Source organism: Lepidochelys kempii, chromosome 5 (assembly GCF_965140265.1).
Source record: "Lepidochelys kempii isolate rLepKem1 chromosome 5, rLepKem1.hap2, whole genome shotgun sequence".
NCBI lineage: Eukaryota > Metazoa > Chordata > Testudines > Cheloniidae > Lepidochelys > Lepidochelys kempii.
The window spans coordinates 25,245,415-25,267,296 of record NC_133260.1 but is presented as its reverse complement, the minus strand read 5'-3'; the positions used below and the strand labels follow the sequence as shown (position 1 = coordinate 25,267,296).

Genomic DNA, 21,882 nt, shown 5'->3' with positions numbered 1-21,882 from the left:
TTGTAAACAGGGACTCATTATGGAGTGGGTATGTTTCCAGTGAGATTCCACAAGGATCAGTTCTTGGTCCTATTCTATTCAACATTTTTATTGATGACCTGGAAGAATATATAAAATCATCACTGATAGTTTGCAGATGACACACAAATTGGGGGAGCAGCAAATAGTGAAAAGGACATGGCACTGATACCAAATGATTCATAGAATCATAGAATCATAGAATATCAGGGTTGGAAGGGACCCCAGAAGGTCATCTAGTCCAACCCCCTGCTCAAAGCAGGACCAATTCCCAGTTAAATCATCCCAGCCAGGGCTTTGTCAAGCCTGACCTTAAAAACCTCTAAGGAAGGAGATTCTACCACCTCCCTAGGTAACGCATTCCAATGTTTCACCACCCTCTTAGTGAAAAAGTTTTTCCTAATATCCAATCTAAACCTCCCCCACTGCAACTTGAGACCATTACTCCTCGTTCTGTCATCTGCTACCATTGAGAACAGTCTAGAGCCATCCTCTTTGGAACCCCCTTTCAGGTAGTTGAAAGCAGCTATCAAATCCCCCCTCATTCTTCTCTTCTGCAGGCTAAACAATCCCAGCTCCCTCAGCCTCTCCTCATAACTCATGTGTTCCAGTCCTCTAATCATTTTTGTTGCCCTTCGCTGGACTCTCTCCAATTTATCCACATCCTTCTTGAAGTGTGGGGCCCAAAACTGGACACAGTACTCCAGATGAGGCCTCACCAATGTCGAATAGAGGGGAACGATCACGTCCCTCGATCTGCTCGCTATGCCCCTACTTATACATCCCAAAATGCCATTGGCCTTCTTGGCAACAAGGGCACACTGCTGACTCATATCCAGCTTCTCGTCCACTGTCACCCCTAGGTCCTTTTCCGCAGAACTGCTGCCTAGCCATTCGGTCCCTAGTCTGTAGCTGTGCATTGGGTTCTTCCGTCCTAAGTGCAGGACCCTGCACTTATCCTTATTGAACCTCATCAGATTCCTTTTGGCCCAATCTTCCAATTGGTCTAGGTCCTTCTGTATCCTATCCCTCCCCTCCAGCGTATCTACCACTCCTCCCAGTTTAGTATCATCCGCAAATTTGCTGAGAGTGCAATCCACACCATCCTCCAGATCATTTATGAAGATATTGAATAAAACCGGCCCCAGGACCGACCCTTGGGGCACTCCACTTGATTCAGAAAGCTCTGTATGCAGGGCACAAGCTAACTATGCATTTTCATATATTTTTAATATGTATATATCTAGGAACAAACCATGCTTACAGGACAGTGACTCAAAGAAATTTGGGGTTCATGGTGGATACTCTGTTGGACATAACCTCCCATGTGATGCTGTAGCCAAAAGCCTAATGTGATCCTGGGATGCATGGACAGGTGAATTTTGAGTAGGAATTTTACCTCTCTATTTAGTACTGGTGCAAATACTGCTGGAATAGTCTGTCCAGTTGTGGCATGCTCAGAAAGGTGTTGATAAATTGGAGGGTGTTTAGAGAAGAGCCGCAAGAATGACTGAAGGATTAGAAAACATGCCTTTATAGTGAAAGACTCAAGGAGCTCACTCTATTTAGCTTAACACAGAGAAAGTTAAGGGGTGACTTGATTTACAGTTTACAAGTACCTACATGAGAAACAAATGGGCTCTTCAATCTAGCAGGGAAAAGTATATGATCCAGTGGCTGAAAGATGAAGCTAAACATATTCAGACTGAGAAGAATTTGTACATTTTTAACAGTGAGAGTAATTAACCATTGGAACACCTTATAAAGTGTCGTGATGGATTCTCCATCATTGCAATTTGTAAATGAAGCTTGTATGTTTTTCTAAAAGATATGCTGTAGGAATAATTTTAGGGAAGTGCTATGGCCTGTGTTATACAGGAGGTCCGACTAGATGGGCACCGTGGTTCCCTTCTGGCCTTGGAATCTATGATTTTATCCTCTCTTGCTGCTATTAGTTCTCACTGCCTTTGGTTGTTTTAGAAGCAGTGTTACCAGCCAGGACAGACAAGAGGCACAGCTTTCAGCAGGGTGGATTTTTCTACCTTTTTTTTTTTCTTTTCTTTCCTCCTTATATCTATCTTTCTCCCTATTTTTGTATACATATTTTTGTATTTGTATTCTCTGTATCCTTTTTGCTCCTTTTTTTTTAATCCAGCCGTTTTGTCTTTTTCTTAAGTAGCCTTGATTCAATAAGCAACTCGATTTTGATTTTATTTTGAATGTGAAGCTCACTGGTATGTATGAGCTTGCTCAAGCCATGAAATCTTCAGGGGGGAGGTTAAATAGTATTTCTTCCTTTCGCATCTTTTCCCAAATAGCTTTTATGGCTATGGTTCACAATTACAAAAGTCTTTCATCAAGGACACTTAATTTAGTGAGTCAAAATCAGAACTGAGACTAATTAAGCCTAATCTGCCTACTTTTATGCCAATGTAAATCAGGAGTAGTCAGTGGAAGTAAAGTGCTGTAAAAACAGTGCAAGTGGAATCAGAATTGAACAGAAACAAGTCTAAATGAGCTGATTTTCCCCCCCGCCCCCCGCTTTCCACCTTGTGTACACATTTACATTTGTGCTGGAAATGGCCCACCTTGATTATCATGCACATTGTAGGGAGAGTGGTCACTTTGGATAAGCTATTACCAGCAGGAGAGTGAGTTTGTGTGTGTGGTTTTTGGAGGGGGGTGAGGGAGTGAGAGAACCTGGATTTGTGCAGGAAATGGCCCACCTTGATTATCATACACATTGTGAAGAGAGTTGTCACTTTGAATGGGCTATTACCAGCAGGAGAGTGAGTTTGGGGGGCGGGGGGCGGCAGAGGGTGAGAAAACCTGGATTTGTGCTGGAAATGGCCCAACTTGATGATCACTTTAGATAAGCTATTACCAGCAGGACAGTGGGGTGGGAGGAGGTATTGTTTCATGATCTCTGTGTGTATATAATGTCTGCTGCAGTTTCCACGGTATGCATCCGATGAAGTGAGCTGTGGCTCACGAAAGCTCATGCTCAAATAAATTGGTTAGTCTCTAAGGTGCCACAAGTACTCCTTTTCTTTTTGCAAATACAGACTAACACAGCTGTTACTCTGAAATTTACATCTGTATAAAACTTTGCCAAATCAGGATGGTAGTACTTTGAATAGAGTTTGAATAGGTGTTAATGACTATACAAGATGCAAGTCAATGAACAACCAGGCCCTGTGTATAGGTGTAACTTAAATGGTGAGAGGCCAGCATTTAAGAGAAGCCTGTAGCTTGAAAAGCAACTAACAGGAGTGTACAAGAATCTGTAAGTTAAAGTAGACTTCTACCTACTTTAATTTACTTATGGTTATGTCTTCTTCTAATTCCGTCTCATATAAATTACATCAATTTAGATTTCCTTATACTCACTTCCATGTATTGTGACTAGATAGCAAGTGAAAAATCAGGAACGGGGGGAGTAATAAGTGCCTGTATAAGACAAAGCCCTGAATATCTGGACTGTCCCTATAAAAATCGGGATATCTGGTCACCCTACTTCTATGTCAGTAAGTAGTTTAAGGGTCTCTGAGCAAAAGGACATCTCACAACACATTACACATCACCTGAATTTGGCACCCCTTTCAGTTCTATTTGCATAGACTCATAAGCAAAACTGTGCTCTGAATTTTTTGCTTTGCAAATTAACTTTAGAGTTATATTTTGGTTTACCTGTTTCTCATAAGGGCATTTTGGTAACTAAACTTTGCTCTGTGAACAAGGATTGAGCTTTGTGGCAAATAGATTCCACAGGTTTGTGTGTCTTCTCTAGCCACAAGACTTGGAATTTTTGGTGGCTAGAACCCTATCAATCTTTATAGCTGTCATTTATTTACATAGGACCACAAGTGCACATAATCGTGTTTTTTTTAATTATATAACAACACGGTCACTAACCTATTTTATATGGAAGGCAGATATACAGTGATGTGCAGCAGTACAAAACACTAAAAGTACCTTTAGCCAAAAGCCTCTGTTTTCTGCAAATTACACAAAACATTTTATTTTTCTGTCATGAAACACATGGCTATTTAGTTTACTTTGAATTTTGAAAAGTGTACTTACATCTAAGTTTTTCATATTCTTTAGCATCCTCTTCTGTGCATATTTTATGCTTATTTGACCCTTTAATGTTGTTAATATTAATTTTTTTTAAAAAACCACAGCACTGTGGTTTGAGTTTATTTTTAAAAAGGTAGAAAAGAATCTGTGCATATGTAGTTTTTATACAAATGTATATAATTTGCAAATCTATCCTTGATTTACCCACTAATTTAAATATATTAGCTGTGACACTAGAAGCTAAACTTGCAATTACAAGGCTGTAGCAAAATGTTATAGAGAGCCCATCTCTTTCCTAAATTCAAATGTTTTTGCAGAAGCAGTAAGTAATCAAATGTTAGGTTTATTTTACTATAAAGCTTTCTGTGGCTTAGTTGGTCATTAAACTATCGCTCACCCTTCTGGAAACAGCTGCCTTTGAACTATTTGTTTATGAGCCTTGTTCTCCTTCTTAAAATCAGATCAAACTCTGACATGCAACAGCTGCTGCTGCTGCTAAGTATGCAAGGTTCTTAGAGTAGATTGTGTGTCAGCTTCAACTGGACTGAGAAGTTAAAGGGTTGCTTGTCTTTCTGGCAAAGAGAACCTTGAACGACCTGACTGACTGTAGCTGAAAAATCCTTACCCAAACTCTCTCCTCCCCAGTCATTACAGTCCTCTAAACCAGGGCTTCTCACCCTTTTTCTTTCTGAGGCCCCCTGACATGCTATAAAAACTGCATGGCCCACAGCAACTGTTTTTTTGCATATCCAGAAGCGTTAAAGCTGTGTTAAATTGATAGTTAAACACTTAAACACACAAACATATATAATGTAAAGTAGAAAAGGATAATATAGGTACAAAAATAAATATTATGTTCAAATATTAATATGCCTGAGCTCTGCCGCCCAGGGCTGAAGCCAAAACCTGCGCCCTCCCTTGCAGGACTCCCTGTCGCATGGGGCCCCAGGCAGTTGCCCTGTTTGCTGTCTCCTAAGGCCAGCGCTGCTGAAGCCAATAGCTTTCAGCATATCATGCAGGAAAATTAACATGCTCTCTGCTCTATTTTTTAAAAAATAATTTAAAAAAAATTGTCCAAATAGCATGAGGTGAAATGACTTTTTTTGGGGGGGGGTTGGGGAGGGTATGGTCTCTAGCTTATTTTGGCAGACCCACTGAAATATGGGGTGGGGAGGGGTGTAGAACAACACCTCTAAATAGAGCAGTAACAGACCATTCTGCTTGAGGCTCCCACCAGTAACACCGACAGACCCCGGTTGTCGGCAGGCAGGATCGAACCAGGGATCTCTGGAGCTTAGTGCATGAGCCAAAAGCCAGCTGGCTATTAGCTAAGGCTTTAGAGTAGACTCATTTTTGTGTCTATTTAAGTGGTCTCAGTGCCACTAGATGGGCCAGAACACCAGACCCAGAAGGCATATGGGTTACATACCTGCTTGTAAGGCATCATTTCAGTAGGCCCATTCCCCTCCCCTGTCACTGGCAGATCAGTTTTGCCCATCCCTTTTCTTCCTCCCCACCACAATTCTCTTTGCTTTATTTCTACTCAGTCACATCTGGCCACCCTTTTCTCTGGCAATTCAGTAACTGCTGTGTCCTCAGGCTGTTCAGCCTCATAGACTTTAAGGTCAGAAAGAAACATCATGATCATTAGTCTGACCTCTTCCACATTGCAGGCCACAGAACCTCACCCACCCCTGAAATAGACCCTGAACCTCTGGCTGAGTTACTGAAGTCCTCAAATCATGGTTTAAAGATTAAAGTTACAGAGAATTCACCATTTACACTAGTTTAAACTTGCAAGTGACTCATGCCCATGCTGCAGAGGAAGCCCCCCACCCCAACACCACCACCACCCAAAAAAACAAAAAACACCAATGCAGGATCTCTGCCAATTTGACTCAGCCTGCCTCCAGCCTCTGCAGTTCTGCTTGTTAAAAGGCAAGAAACCTGACACTTGCCCAGATACAACTTTTCCCAGGCTTCTTGGCATTAGGACTTTTCCCATCCTGCCTCTGGCTGTAAATAGCAAGGGTGTTTGTTTCAGGACTGAGATGATTTGGCGCAGTAACACATGGAAGCTTGTCCAACACCTACCAGCTCAGTCCCTCACTTTTATAAAATCTAATTTTCAAATATTTAAAGGAAGTGTTTTAAGGAACCTCCTTACACAGTGAAAAATTAACTCTCTTGTCGGACATCATGCCCCTTTCTTAGAAAGCAGCTTGTTGATGAAAACGCTCTCTATGTAACAGTGGTAGGTTTTTTTAAGCATGTACAAACTCCACATACTAAAAGGGTACCAACGTGGCATTTGTTGGACTATGGGCAGTTACTCAAGAGCTGTATATCATCCTAACTTTGGTAATTAATACAGTTATAAATTTTGTTTTTTATTGTTTAAAGATCCCTGCATATAGATTGAACTTTCTTCTAAACCTTTGGGAGGGTACCACAGCTGGCCTGACCATGAGGCGAACTGAGGCGGCCTCCTCAGGTGCCAGACTGTGTGTGTGTTGTGGGGGGACGCCACTAGGACCCAGAGTGTAGAAAGGAGCCAGTTATGCCTTTAAGACTCTGATATCTTCCCTCACTCAGTCCCTGCTACCAGCCTGCTTATTTGTCCCCTTCAATCAAGTGTTGAGAGCCACTAAGCTGGCACAGAACAGCAGTCATGAGTGAAAGAAGAAAACGCCCCTCTGGGGCAGCATTCAGAAAAAGGAAGCAAGCAAAGGAAGCTTTTCTATCTAAGCAGGAAGGAGCTCTCCTGAGATACATAGACACAAATGTTCACGGTGAGCCTTCCAGCCCCGGTGAGGATGTGAGTGGTGAGGAGATGCCTGATCTTCCAGTTAGTCAGAGTGCAGGTGACCAGGAAGCTACTGCAGCATCCATATCTCCATCTTAAATCGATGTAACCCATGCACATGCCTGAAGAAAAGTGTAGATCAGAGAAGAGTGTGGTGGAGGCTCAAGAAACAGCTGCTGCTGAGTTTCCTTCCCCCTGAGGCCCTGCCCCCAGCTAGGCTGGAAGTTGCCCTGCTGTGGTAGATAGGGTGCCCAAACTCCTCCCTGCCCCCCTGTATGGAGCCCTCCTGAGCTCCTCTTTCCACAGGCAAATGGTGACTCACCGCACAGCTCTGCTCTAGTGAGTGACTCTCAAACCCCACCTCACGGGACCCTGTACTCACTCATCGTCTCAGTGGCATGAATGCCTCAAACTCCCCAGGAGCTGGGAGTCATGCCAAGGTCTTCCCAACCTTGTAGCATCACCAGCAAGAATGATTCAGTAGGCCACAGCCTTATCTCTGTGCAGTCCCCACCCCACCTGTCCTGTGACCTTCAGGTCACACCCTCAGGTGACCCATGTGCAGCCACATCCTCCTCCTCCTCCTCATCACCTTTGGGTCCTGCCCCCAGGTGAGCCCTCCACAGCCCTAAATCTTGCCTTCATTAGATTGCCCATGTGTAACCAAGAGCGCTTGGTCCACCTAACCATCCCTGCTGGTGATGTGTGAGCCAGACTAGCCTCTGGTTGCCTCTCCCATCACTGGGCTGAGTCTGTGGGGCTAACCGGAGGTTTTGTTTCCCTGAGAGCTGGCAGCTCTGACTGTTACCTCCAAGGGGCATTCTGTGCAGCATATAGGGGCTGTTATGCCAGAGGTACTTCTTGCTGTTAACCGCAACTGGTAGCAGAGTTGACTGCTGTCCCCTCCTGTCTGTGATGCCAGGCTTTTGGGAGCCATGGCTCTGGTAGCCCCATAACCCCTGTCAGCAGCTCTACATGGAGGTTCCTTTTAGTGTGAGGAGACCCTTGGGTTTCAGCATTTCCAGACTGAGTGTTTTTTGTAAGGTTGGGTGATTGGCTCCTGCATGGGGGAGATGTCTAGCTTGCTATCTTAAGGTTTTGTCCTTCTGTCCATCGCTGTGGTATCTGAGCACCTTCCACATAAGATCAATAGCAATAAGGAAGTCCCTAGTGCCAGGCAGTCTAAGTAGGGAGTTAGATAACGGGAAGGCCTCATGGGTGGGGAGATCAGAATAGGCATTCCATAACTGATCAGTGGACTCCCTATACTTCATGAACCCATCCTGGCCTCCTGCATAGCAGCAAAGAGACAGGGAGTACACACCCCCAGGGACTGGCCCACGGTTTGAGGAGGCTGAAGAGATGGGAACTAATGATGTTGGGGGAAAGGGCCCTGATGAGGAGAGTCTGTACAGAAGGGGAAAATAAAGAAAATGCTCTTAAAAATAATGGGCAGCAAGTCCAGAGTCACTTGTTCCTGGGGTGGGGCCTTGAGAGAGTCCAGGGGATCTGGTTTGATAGGGAACTCTAACAATGCTAGGTTGTCAGGCTCGGTAACTGCAGAGTCCCTCATCACTACCCTCCTAGCAACCATAATGTTCACTTGTTATGTTGGCTTTTAAGAATGATTGGAGCTCTTTGGAGTAGGGACCATCCTTTATTCTGTATTTGTGATGTCTGTGTATTCTCGTGAAATGGAGCTCTGAACCACAGGGTTAACCCCCTCCAGAGCCAGAGAAGGAGAGATGCTGAGATTGTGGATCCCTTAAGAGCTGCCCAGGGAGCCCCACATCCTCAACCTGCCCTGGGTGGGGGGGCCCAAAAGCAGCCCCCAGCCCATGTCTCTGCCCCCCCAGAGCATGCCACCCAAGGCAGGTTGAAGATCCAGGGCTCCCCCCAGCAGCCTTAGGCTCTCTCAGCAGCTCTTACCATGGCCTGGCTCCAGCTTCTGGCCAGGCCAGTGGGCAGGACCTTGGGTAGGAAGGGGAGGAGCCCCATGGCAGCAGGTGTATGGGGCCCAAATGTTCTTTGTGCCCAGAGCCCCAATAAATCTTAATCCACCTCTGGTAATTTGCTAAATTTTGTTTCTGCTGATAGAGAAGATAAAGAATGTGACATCTTCAAGAGTACCATCAAACGGAGCCATCTGTACCAAGTTAGTCTTTGATAAGTATAGCTGTTTGTATTATAAATGCCACATCATTCTTAGTGCTTATATAGTTTTATTGAGATGGCTAGGTAGTGTGGCTATAGACATTTAAATCTTTAATAAATTACACCTAAAATATAAGGACCAATTACTGATGACATCTGGTTACATTTTTTTTCCCCAGATTCCAGTATGACATCAGGAGCTGCTTCCCCCACATTTTGCACAGGAGGAGAAAGAAAAGCAAAAGGGAGAAGATAATGATGTGGTAGGACAGCTATCTGCCATGAAAGTATTTGCCATGTGTTGTTAAAAGAAACATTTAAAAGGAATACCACATTTTTATTTGACAAAGTACTATTAAAATTTGTTTAAATAAAATGTTTTAATATATTGTACTTTTATACAGGGATCTCAAAATGCTTGTTATACAATTAACACCCTGTATCGTTGTGGTGTTCTACCCTTTTTACAAAAAAGTTTTGGTGCTTGACATTATTAAGGCCATTTTGACGAAGGTCCACTAATTTGGGGTTGCTCAGTTCCTGAGTGCCAAACTTGAGACATCTAGGACCTGATTTTTAAAGTAAAGAACATATGCAAGGGAAAGATGAAAACTCTGTAAACAATATGGAGAGTTTCCTGCATTACTTTGTTGAAAGGAAAAGACACAGAAATGAGGAGGGAAGAGGGAAACTCAGAGAATTTATAGGAGTCAAGTTAGATGAAAACTGATCTCATACTTGAGTTCATACTCCCAGCCGCAAATGATTATATGTAGGGACAGTGGGTCCAGTGTAAGCCAAAGATGGCTTCAGAATTCACAGGTAAAAATGTGAATCTTCACCTTTTTTTTACACACAAACCACTATTTCATCAAATGAAGTAGAAAAGCAAAATAAAGATACAGAATGATCTGAAGTAAGAGTGAGCATTTTAGTGCAAATAGTTGCAGATTTTTTTTCTCAATTTTTTCTCAATTTTTTCTCAATCTCTGGTAATATGTTACACTCCATGAGGATGCTGTGATTCACACAACTTTCAATTGCTACATAAATCAAACAGCCAAAAAACAGTAGTTGGATCGATTTAATTTAGAATGTTAAGTAGCTGGCACACGATAATAGTTGTGAGCATGTGCGTCATTAAGACTTAATCATTGTTCTTGGTACAACAAAAAAGGACACATTAGAAGTCATGTATCAGAGGGGTAGCCGTATTAGTCTGGATCTGTAAAGGTGGCAGAGACCTGTGGCACCTTATAGACTAACAGATGTATTGAAGCATAAGCTTTCGTGGGTGAATACCCACTTCGTCGGATGCACTGACGAAAGCTTATGCTCCAATACATCTGTTAGTCTATAAGGTGCCACAGGACTCTTTGCCATTAAAAGTCATGTTTCAAATAGTTGTTAATAAATGAACTACTCCAACCTAGTCTCCTAAAATGTACCACTATCCTTGGAGTTATCTTGCCAGCTTTGAAGATCATGCAGTATTGTGCTGTAATCCCAGAAATACTACATTGTGCGTAACTTCTGCACATTAATGCACGTCTCCAACAGAGAACTAACTAGGATATGAGTTTCAACACAAGTCCTGTTGCATGTAATTGATTTCCTTTTCAACACTGTGAAGGTTTAGTTCTTTCTAGGAGATGTAATTATTAACAAGTTTCAGCTGGGTCACTTTATTGAAGGATGAAAACCTATTGGAATGCCAAAAGAGTTATAACTGTATGGTTCTATAATTCAAAGTAGTTTGCAGAATATGGCAAGACTAACAGATCCTAAGATTAATCAGAAATGACAGATGATTGAAAGATTAGTACTGTAGTCTCTGTATCAGCCAGCAGTCAAAGGACTCTAAAATTTCTTTGATCATATATTCTTAGATCATGACGTGTATTACCTGGTCATCATGGTTTTAATCTTCTGTGGAAAAAAAATATGGCATGATATGCTAATTCCTAGTCAGCATCACAAAACCCACCTATAATTTTAGTACAACTGTCAGTATCTGGTCAAGAGAGGCCCAGGTCAGGAATGGGAGGGGCTTTGTGTATTATGAGTGAGGTGCAGTACTGCAAAACTTGCACATCACTTGTCCGCACTTTCATGAGGACCAAAAATAAATAAATCACCAAGCCACATATCAATGAAAAGGTCAAGGTCCTGGAAAAGTGAGCTGAGACTGTTCTGCCATGTGATAGACAGGAACTCTGAGCTACATAGAACTCTTCTTCAGTCTGGGAAAGGTACTCAGGGTGTCACAGCTAAATAAAAGATTGAACAGATAGTTTAGCATAAGTAATTAGTACATATTTTAAGGCAGTAGCTCTCAACCTTTCCAGACTTCGGTACCCCTTTCAGGAGTCTGATTTGTCTTGGGTAACTGCTAAGTTTCACCTCACTTAAAAACTACTTGCTTACAAAATTTGTGTGCTGTGACACTTTTGTATTTTTATGTCCATTACTGAAAAATTGCTTACTTTCTCATTTTTGCCATATAATTATAAAATAAATCAATTGGAATATGAATATTGTACTCACAGTTCAGCATATAGCAGGGATGGCCAAACTTACTGACCCTCCGTATACGATAATCTTCAGAAGTTCGAGAGCGGGGGCACACCTGCCGAGGCTCGGGGCTTTAGGTCTGTGGGAGGCGCCTGCCAGGGCTCGGGGCTTCACAGAACTGAAACTGCTTTAGTGGCACTGATGGATGATCATTTGTCAATGGATGAAGGACAGACATCCATTCTCATCCTCCTGGACCCCTCTGAAGTGTCTGACAGGTAAGCATGAGATACTGCAGTCTTGCCTAAGAGAGGTGTCAGGAGTCCAGGGTAATGTGATAAAAAGGTTTAAGTTCTTCCTGGAGAACTGCACCCAGAGAGTAGTAATGGGAAATCTCACCTACACCACCAGACCCTTGTCTAGTCTATCTTCATGCAAACTCTATATAAACTGCTCAGATGACATGGAATGAAGTGCCAGCAATATGCAGCTCTATCTGTCCTTCCTCACATACTATCAAGATTGCCCAGTGCTTGGATGATCTCTACTGATGGATGAAGAACAGCTGGCTGAAGTGGAACTCAAACAAAACAGGTGATGCTGGTGGATAGAGGAAAATATTCTGAGGGGTTTGCAGCCATGGTGCAGTCTCCTTTGAATAAAGATTCACACACACAATCAATTCATTGCATAGTCTTGAATTCTTCATTGTTGCTAATGAGTAATGCTTTTTTACCACTTCTGGTGGGCTAGGGGACTCCATCCCACCCTAGTAGATGAAGACCTGGCCTCAGGTATTCATGCCTGTGGCAGGGTGGACTAGGTCCAGAGGCTCCTTACTGGAGGCCTTGTGGCCCTGCATCACCCTGCCCCAGAATAGAGCAGAGAGAAGTCCTCTAGACAGCCTAGAGTGGCTGCAGAGGAGTGATCAATAAGGGGCCAGAAGGGCCAGATAAAAGGACAGCAGCAGAGCAGCACCTTCAGTTGCTGTGTGGAGCTTGATGAGGGAGGCCTGGGTGCCTGGCTGGCTAAAGGAGCAGCAGGTCAAAGACAGCTCACTGTAGAGAGCTCGCCAGGCAGAACTGAGCCCAGGGAAGGGTGCCAAAGACCAGGTGCCTGGCTGGCTGGATAGAGTAGCAGCAGGACCATGAAAAGGTCAGTGTGGGCAGGCTGAGCCCAGGACCTGGCCAGATCAGGCGAGGGTACTGAGATCAGCCCTGATGGTCTGGTTGCAGACTGAGCCTAGGGAGGGCTGCTGAAAAGGATGCCAGATAAGGGTACTGAGATGGCCCTGGCTGTGTAGTTGAAGAAGGCAGTGCCTTGGGGAAGAAGCCTTAGAGCTACAGCCCCATACCAGGGCTGAGAAAGAACTTGGACTTGAAGGGAGAACGGTGTATGCGGCTCGGCCAGAGGGCTGAGTTGCTGAAGACCCGCCAAGAGAACCATCAGCTTGGGGTGTGCTTGCGAGAGGTAGATGCAACCCTGATATAAGAACTAACACCAAAAGCAGGCTTATGCCTAACTGAGAGAAAGGGGGCCATCCACAACAGGTGGGTGTCCTCCTCCTGAAAAAGAACTGTGATGACAGGTATACTGACCAGAGAAAAGGGGGTACGCACGAGAGGCGGGTGCTACCCTATTACAATGCTTTCGTCTCCTCTCAGCTGCACTACAGCAATGTGATATACCTGAGCATGCTTCAGTGCTCAGGAAACACAAACTAGCACAGAATGCTGCAGCGTATCTTCTCAGTAACAGGCTACCATGAGCACATCACACCTGTCCTCCCCTCTTAGCATTGGGTTCCCATAGAATTTTGAATCAAATTGAAGGCCTCGGTCCTTATCTTCAAACTACTCCATAGCATGGACCCAGGCTTTCTAAAAGACTGTCTAAAGCTCCAGGACAAAGACAGTGGTTGACCACTTTGCTGCTCTGGCATAATAGAACTCTCAACGAGAAGGGTAAAGCTTGTCCATGCAGGAGATGGAACCATCTCCAGGGGTGGTCCAAGACTGGAATAAACTCCCTTAGGAACTAAGGACCATCACAAACCTCACCACTTTCCGCTCCATGCAGAAGGCACATTTCTTTGACCTCCTCTTCTTGAATGTAAATACATAGCAACAGGTTTATTTATTAATAATAAAAACAAAACCTACCCAAACAAGACACTCCACTGCAGACACTTCTCTCTTAGGGGAGAGGATGAGAGAACAAACAACACGGGACAGCTGTGTAGTTGTAGAACTGACAGACCCCAGTCATCGGCGAGATTGAAACTGGGATCGCTGGAGCTTAATGCATGAGCCTCTACTGCATGAGCTAAAAGCCATATGGCTGTTAACTAAAGCTTTAGAGCAAACTCATTACTTTTTTTTTTTGTCTCTGTGCCACTAGATGGGACAGAACACCACACCCAGGAAGTGTGTGGGCTACAAAGTGACATTGTTTAATACACTACTGGAAGGCACTCCTATATGATGGTGCTAAAACCCTGTATAGAATAGATTTTTTGTCCTTGAGTAAAGCTGATTCTCTCCAGACTTTGCATACTACTTTGGTAAACTTGCAGAGCTTTTAAGCTATCTAAATCTGATTGGTTTGTCTGATAGAGCTTAAAAATGAACATTGTAAGTGCTATAGACAGTTCTTGCTCACTTTGGTCTGGTGTGTTTGTGACCCATTTGGGGGAAAATCAGTCAGCCACAGCCAACTCCTGTTTTAGCCTTCTACTCAGGCTCTCTTATTCATCTGCCACATAAACACAACAAATATGGAAAAGTAACAAAAGTGATAGTCCTGACCTGGACTAATACTGCAGGGTCCCCTATCCCCCAGTAGCTGAAGGGTCTCAGCCAGAAGGACTACAGGACCTACCTCCCCCTTCAGACTTCTGCCCCTCCTTCCCCTTACAGCTGGGAATCCGAGCTAGTCATTAGCTGCTTCTCAGCTAGATCAGCTGGTTCCCTAACACCTACCTACTGGGCTTCTCCTTAGGCCAGTGCTTTCTGCAATCTGGCTGTGCAGGCTCTTAAAGGGGCAGACCACCCTACTCCACTCCCCTTGTAAGAATAAAGCTTTCAAGCTCTGTAGATTGTGCCAAGCTCCACAGTCCATGGTTGCAGACCATATATGCATCCTCAGACATCATATGGTGGTTATACTTACAGCTGGTTAGGAATTTTTCAGAGCATTTTTAATTTTGGAGAGTGGGGGTCAGGGCCGGCCCACAACATTTTGGCACCTGAGGTGGGGAGCTCAAATGATGGCCCCATGCCCCCTCGCTTAGGCCAAAACATTGAAAGGTCTCAATTCTGTCTTCTTCCTGTTCTACCCATATCATGGTACTGTTTTGCTACCCACCTCAATAAAGGAGAACTAACAACTTAAAATGCCTTGTTCAAAAATTTTAAGTAACATTTAACTTTCAAACACCTGAACAGCAAATGTAACTTTTCTTGTCTGCATAGTAAACACTGGCATTTTTATCTGTTTGAATAATCAATGTGGTGCCTTCTTGGTTGCAAAGATTTGAACTGCTTCCTGAACGTCCACAGTCTGGGCCAGCTCATGCTCTATTGAGATGGTTGCAAGGCCGACCAGCCTCTTCTGTGTCATTGTGGAGCGTAGGTGTTTTATTAACTTCAGCTTGGAGAAGCTGCGTTCTCCACTGACAACTGTTACAGGAAGTGTTAGAAGTATGCACTGAGCAACAAAAGCATTTGGAAAGAGGGCGGTCATCTTATTTGTGCACATATATTCCAGAACAGCCTTTGGAGTTGATCCTGCTGAAATGTATCTTGAAAGAGCTTTCAGTTCATCACGTAAATCACTCGCATCAACATCATGCATGTCATCATGTGTCCACACTGTCTCTAGTGCCCTGCATTGCTGGTATAGGTCTTCTTCAGGTATAGTGAGGAGTTTTGGAATATCATACAACATCCCAAATACACTGCTGTGTTCCTTGAGCTGCATGAAATGTTCTTCAGCTGACTGTATTGCACAATCTAGCACCTGGTTAAAGAATTCAACTTTGAATTGTTGTTTGGGGTCTCTTATGGGATTATCCTGTGCCTCGTAATCAAAATGTCTTCATCTTCTGTGACTCTTGTATTCTTGAATGGGTGGGAAAATAGCTTCAGTGTGAAGTTCCTCTGCCAACTTCTTTGCACTCTTCAGAATGTTTTGAAATCCCTCATCCAACCGGTAAGACTGTAGGTATGACTTTGCTTTGTCCATTTGTTCCATTGCTCCAGATACATCAAGGTCAACACCTTGGAGTCTCTTGCTTACAACATTTATTTCAAATAGTATGTCATGCCACAACACTAAGCCACACAGAAATTTGAAGTTATGTATGTTTCTGGTGATTCCATTTCCCCCTGCCACTGTTCTCCCACAAACAGTTCCTGTCATAGCATTATCCTCCATAATGGCAACTATGGCATCATCTGTCTTCCCAATTTGGTGTTTGATAGGCTTTATCGCCGCCACTCGACTTTCCCATTGTGTGGCTCTCAGTGGTTTCAATGTCAGAGAGGATGTTCCCAGATGTTGCTTCAAAATTTGCCATCGATGAGTTGATGCAGAGAAAATACACAGATGCTTTGAATTACATTAAAAACTTCAGCAGCCTCACTAGAAGCTGATGCTGCATCACTGACCACCAAGTTCAATGAATGAGAACTGCATGGGACAAAAAAAGCTCAAGGGTTTAACTCTCGGATCCGTGTCTGCACTCCTCTGTTCTTTCCTCTCATGTTGGCACCATTATCGTAGCCCTGGCCTCTCATGTCAGCTATCGCAAGTCCCATACCTTCCAGCTTTTTAAGAAGCATATTTGTCATACCAGCTCCTGTAGTATCATCAATGTCAATAAATTCTAGAAAATGCCCTCTGACAGTCACCATTGCAGGGACATTTTCACTAGGTTAAGTTGTTGTTACAAAACGCATCATTAAAGTCATTTCTTCCGTATGGCTGATGTCAGCTCTGCAGTCCAGAATAACAGAGTAATATCTTACTGACTTCAGATCTGCCACAATCTTCTGTTTGACTTTTGTTGCCAGTAATTGTATGATCTCATTTTGAATTGTTTTTCCAAGGTAGTGGTGTGTGTACATTTCTTGGGTGGTGACTCTTAAGATGCTCCTGGAGTACAGCATCAAACTCAGCCATCAGCTCCACAATTTTAAGGAAGTTTCCATTGTTTGGCACATATAGCTGATCTGAAGTGCCACGCAGTGCTAGGTTTTGGGTAGCAAGCATTCTCACAATGGCAATGAGCCTTTTCAGAACATTTTTCCAGTGAAGAGACTCTGGTGCAATCGTCTCTTGATGCTGATCATCTATGGTGGCCTTTAACCCTTAGTCTCATCTCAAGCTCTTTTCACCTATGAAATGCGCTCTGGTGAATGGCTGTCTTCTCATGGCATGCCAGATTTCTAGCCAGATTTTTCCAGTCCTTTGTTCCTGTAGCACCCAGTGTGGCTGGAACAGTAGACTGGAAGAGTCTACAACAAAAACAGTATGCAGCATTCTGGGTTTTTGAGTACATAAGCCATGGCTTCTCCACTTTTTCACCATTGGGGATTTCACACCAGTAATGTGTTGGATGGAAACTTCTGTTTTCATTGTCTTTGGGGAACATGAAGTTTTTCCACTTGCTGTGGCCCATGCAGTACAAGCAAGTGCCTCAGGCTACTGCTCAAGTGGGTCCACAGTGCTGGATCATCTAGACTTAAGGAACTAAACTCAGCAGCAGCTGTTTCTTGCGCCTCCACCACACTCTTCTCTGATCTACACTTTTCCACAGGCATGTCCATGGGTTACATCCAATTAAGATGGAGATATGGATGCTCCAGTAGCTGCCTGGTCACCTGCACTCTGACTAACTGGAAGATCAGGCATCTCTTCACCACTCACATCCTCACTGGGGCCGGAAGGCTCACCGTGAACATTTGTGTCTATGTATCTCAGGAGAGCTCCTTCCTGTTTAGATAGAAAAGCTTCCTTTGCTTGCTTCCTTTTTCTGAATGCTGCCCCAGAGGGGCGTTTTCTTCTTTCACTCATGACTGCTGTTCTGTGCCAGCTATAGTGGCTCTCAACAACACAAGATAACTGGCTCTGTGGATCAGGGGAAAGCAGTGGACGTGTTGTTCCTTGACTTTAGCAAAGCTTTTGACACAGTCTCCCAAAGTATGCTTGCCAGCAAGTTAAAGAAGTATGGGCTGGATGAATGGACTATAAGGTGGATAGAAAGCTGGCTAGATCGTCAGGCTCAACAGGTAGAGACCAATGGCTCCATGTCTAGTTGGCAGCCGGTATCAAGTGGAGTGCCCCAAGGGTCGGTCCTCAGGCCGGTTTTGTTCAATATCTTCATAAATAATCTGGAGGATGGTGTGGATTGCACCCTCAGCAAGTTTGCAGATGACTCTAAACTGAGAGGAGAGGTAGATACGCTGGAGGGTAGGGATAGGATACAGAAGGCCCTAGACAAATTAGAGGATTGGTCCAAAAGAAATCTGATGAGGTTCAACAAGGACAAGTGCAGAGTCCTTCACTTAGGACGGAAGAATCCCATGTACTGCTACAGACTAGGGACCGAATGGCTAGGCAGCTGTTCTGCAGAAAAGGACCTAGGGGTTACAGTGGACGAGAAGCTGTATATGAGTCAACAGCATGCCCTTGTTGCCAAGAAGGCCAATGGCATTTTGGGCTGTATAAGTAGGGGCATTGCCAGCAGATCGAGGGACGTGATTGTTCCCCTCTATTCGACATTGGTGAGGCCTCATCTGGAGCACTGTGCCCAGTTTTGAGCCCCACACTACAAGAAGGATGTGGAAAAATTGGAAAGAGTCCAGCGGAGGACAACAAAAATGATTCGGGGACTGGAACACATGACTTCTGAAGAGAGGCTGAGGGAACTAGGATTGTTTAGTCTGCGGAAGAGAAGAATGAGGGGAGATTTGATAGCTGCTTTCAAGTACCTGAAAGGGGGTTCCAAAGAGGATGGATCTAGACTGTTTTCAGTGGTAGCTGATGACAGAACAAGGAGTAATGGTCTCAAGTTGCTGTGGGGGAGGTTTAGGTTGGATATTAGGAAAAACTTTTTCACTAGGAGGGTGGTGAAACACTGGAATGCGTTACCTACGGAGGTGGTGGAATCTCCTTCCTTAGAAGTTTTTAAGGTCAGGCTTGACAAAGCCCTGGCTGGGATGATTTAGTTGGGGATTGGTCCTGCTTTGAGCAGGGGGTTGGACTAGATGACCTCCTGAGGTCCCTTCCAACCCTGATATTCTATGATTCTATGATTGAAGGGGACAAATAAGCAGGCTGGTAGCAGGGCCTGAGTGAGGGAAGATATCAGTGTCTTAAGGGCCTAACTGGCTCCTACTACTTAGTTGACTGCCTGTTCTCCTCAAGTGCGTTCAGGGAAGCAGCAGGAAAAAGGAAGCTCCCTGAGAAGCTGGTGTTAATCAGTCCAGGCTCCTGGGGATGCTAGAAAGGTACATAAGAGGCTCCTCCTCCTCCTCTCTCTCTCCCTGCAGCTCCTGCTGCTTTCTGTTATTCCCTCTCACCTTTTCTCCTGCCTGCTTGTTATGTCTCTTGTGCCCTCCTTCCTCCAGCACAGCACTCCACCATCTCTGTGCATCTAGAGCAGAGAGAATACATATGCACCAGCAGCAGACACAATTTTCTACACTCTGGGTCCTAGTGACGCCCCCCTCCCCCCCCCCCCCCCCCGCAACACACATACAGTCTGGCACGTGAGGCGGCCGCCTCAGTTTGCCTCATGGTAAGGCCAGCCCTGGTGGGGGTGGTGTCAAAAATGCCACTTAGTCAAAACTAAACTGCATCAGGTAAAGCAGGGAACTGAACCTGTGTCACTCATATCTTGGACAACTGCCCTAGCCTGTGGTCTATTAGCTACTCTGAGCACTTTGCCATAGTAAAACTTTGAAAGGTCTTGTTTTCATCCCACTGCTGAACAAAACCAAATACTGAAACCTCTAAACTTTTCATGAGATAGATTTTTTGTTTTCTAGCCAGTTATGATCTCTGTGGAATAGAAACTTAACAAAATTTTGTAGAAATGGTTAAATTAGGCCTGTGCATTAGTTTTCATTGGTGCTTAATGTATAAAGTACATCTGCATTTTTTTTTGCTAAAGATATGTTTTGAGTTATGCGTGAAAATAACTTTCCATTTAAAAAAACCTTAGAAACTTTTTGAAGTCCCTTAAATGGAATTCAAATTCTTCTCTCTTTCATGTATAGCAAAAGTGGAAACAAGATAATATAGTACATCTGTTACATTTCTGGTTCTTATTATGGCTTCAGTTCTTTTTTTAATCTTCTCCAAGGGAATGTGAGTTTCAATTGTTTCTTCTCAAGATGAATTTCTCTCCTCCACCCCCACCACTATTTTGCACCATAATAAATCATCTTTGTTGTGAGCTTGTACACTGTATTGCAGAAAATGACATATCATTTTCAACTCTGTATTTTTTGTATTGTATCCCAAAGCTTGCACCATGTCATGCCATGCCCCTGTTTGAATCCCTCCCATAACCTTCCACATTAAGCTTCTACTTCTCTTCAGGACTGCACATCTCCTTTCCTGCTTCCATCTCTAATCTCATTTCTTCCTGCTCTCCTTCTTGCTTTCTTCATTCAATCCAAGCCATGTTCCTGTCATCTTCCTTATCCATTTCCCATTCCCTGAGTCAAGTGCCTACTTTCAAGAGCATCCAGTAACCATTTTGAGGACTAAAGGGGGCAGTTCTGTGGACCACCACTAGAGGGTTTATTGAGTTGTCTCTGTCTATGTGGGTGTCCTTCCAATTCTAGACACTGACTGGGGAACAAACATCAACCCACATAAGTTTACAATTTTAAATAATTTATTAACTAAACTAAATAACTAAGCAAAATACATGTGACAGATATGGCAATATTCTGGCCAAAGCTTATTGGATTAAATTAAATCTTACTGTATTAAATTTATGTATCATTGCGGGCCAGGAATTTTTATGTAATTTCATGGGAGAGGATGAGCCACAGCCTTCCAGGAACTGAAAACAGTGTGTGTGCGGCGGGGGCGATTAGGCAAATTCACTTAAGTTGTAACGCCTCCCGAGGAGCACCTCCACTTGGCGAATCTTGCGTATATTCCTCTGTTCTATTCATTCCCTCTGAAGCATCTGGCAACTTCCCACTGTCAGAAGACAGGATCCTTGGCTAGATGAACCATTGGTCTGACCCACTATGGCCATTCTTAGCTCTTGGGTACTGGTTCAAACTGAATTCTGTAGAGACCAGCAGACAAAGAAAGGACTCTTGGATAAATAACCTGAATTTAAACGGACTCAGGGCCTTCATTCTGATCCAGAAAATGGACAGGACCTTCTGTCCAAGGGTGGGGGCAGTCTTTAGGGAAGGGCTGGAAGTAATGACACCAACCAGAGCCCTTGTGGTGCTGGGGGGTGGGGTGATCTCTGGTAAGCTTATTAGCATGTGTATTGTTTTTCATATGTTTTTTCTGTAATGCTTTTGCCTTAAGAATAAACCTTCTTGGTTTTGTTTTCTTTTTTCCAGTTTTTATTAGTAGAGGGATGCCTCTGCCTCAGCATCCTTGCACTTCTTGTTTTTAGACTCCAGCAGGTTTATACTCTTACAATGTGATAGTTGCGACTCTTATAGTTTCATTTGGCTTCAGGAGGCTGTTGGCTGGTTGAAAGATTGGCTAGTGGTTTTCTTGGCTCAGCTGGATAACGCTGATGGACAGGGCTGGCTGGACATATGACTCCTGTGCCAAATCATATTTAGAAAGCTTGTCCTTAACATTTGGTCTGAGTTAACAGTAACCACATAGTCATCGTTTCCATCTTAGGCTCAAAACATGCTGGGCAAAATTAATCCCTGGTGCAAGTCCACTGAAGTCTTATATTAGCATGAGGGATGACTCCTGTTTCCATTCTATTAGTATAAAGCTTTTCTTTTCCATAACAAACTCTTTGCCTTGATTGCATCCTTCTGGATGTGATTTTTTGTTTTGTGCAAAATAAAGCACATAAATACAGGGAAATGAAACTTTGTAGTGGTAGAAAAATCAAATGCAAAGTACTGACATTTCTGCCACCACTTTTAATTAAAAATGTGTCCAATTACAAAGAAAGAGTCCTTGTTTGAAGCAAAAGCTGTAGTTCACATAATTGCACATACTATATAATGTATAGTCATTACCATAATGAAAAATCCATCATTTCTATTCTGAAGCTGTTGAGGGGCCCTAATTAAGTG

At 43.7% G+C, this 21,882-nt stretch overlaps 1 protein-coding gene across 10 annotated transcripts in view; it reads left to right on the top strand.

Annotated features, from left to right (window-relative positions):
* Positions 1-21,882, top strand: part of PRLR (prolactin receptor) — a 325,280-nt gene that overhangs the window by 98,382 nt on the left and 205,016 nt on the right. For 9 of the 10 annotated variants that reach the window (XM_073343732.1, XM_073343723.1, XM_073343728.1 and 6 more), the window contains one exon: positions 9,238-9,321. The gene's annotated coding sequence lies outside the window, so the exon portion shown is untranslated. Of the gene's footprint in view, positions 1-6,717; positions 6,891-9,237; positions 9,322-21,882 lie in introns of those variants that run through there. The other variant, XM_073343734.1, reaches the window with a different exon arrangement.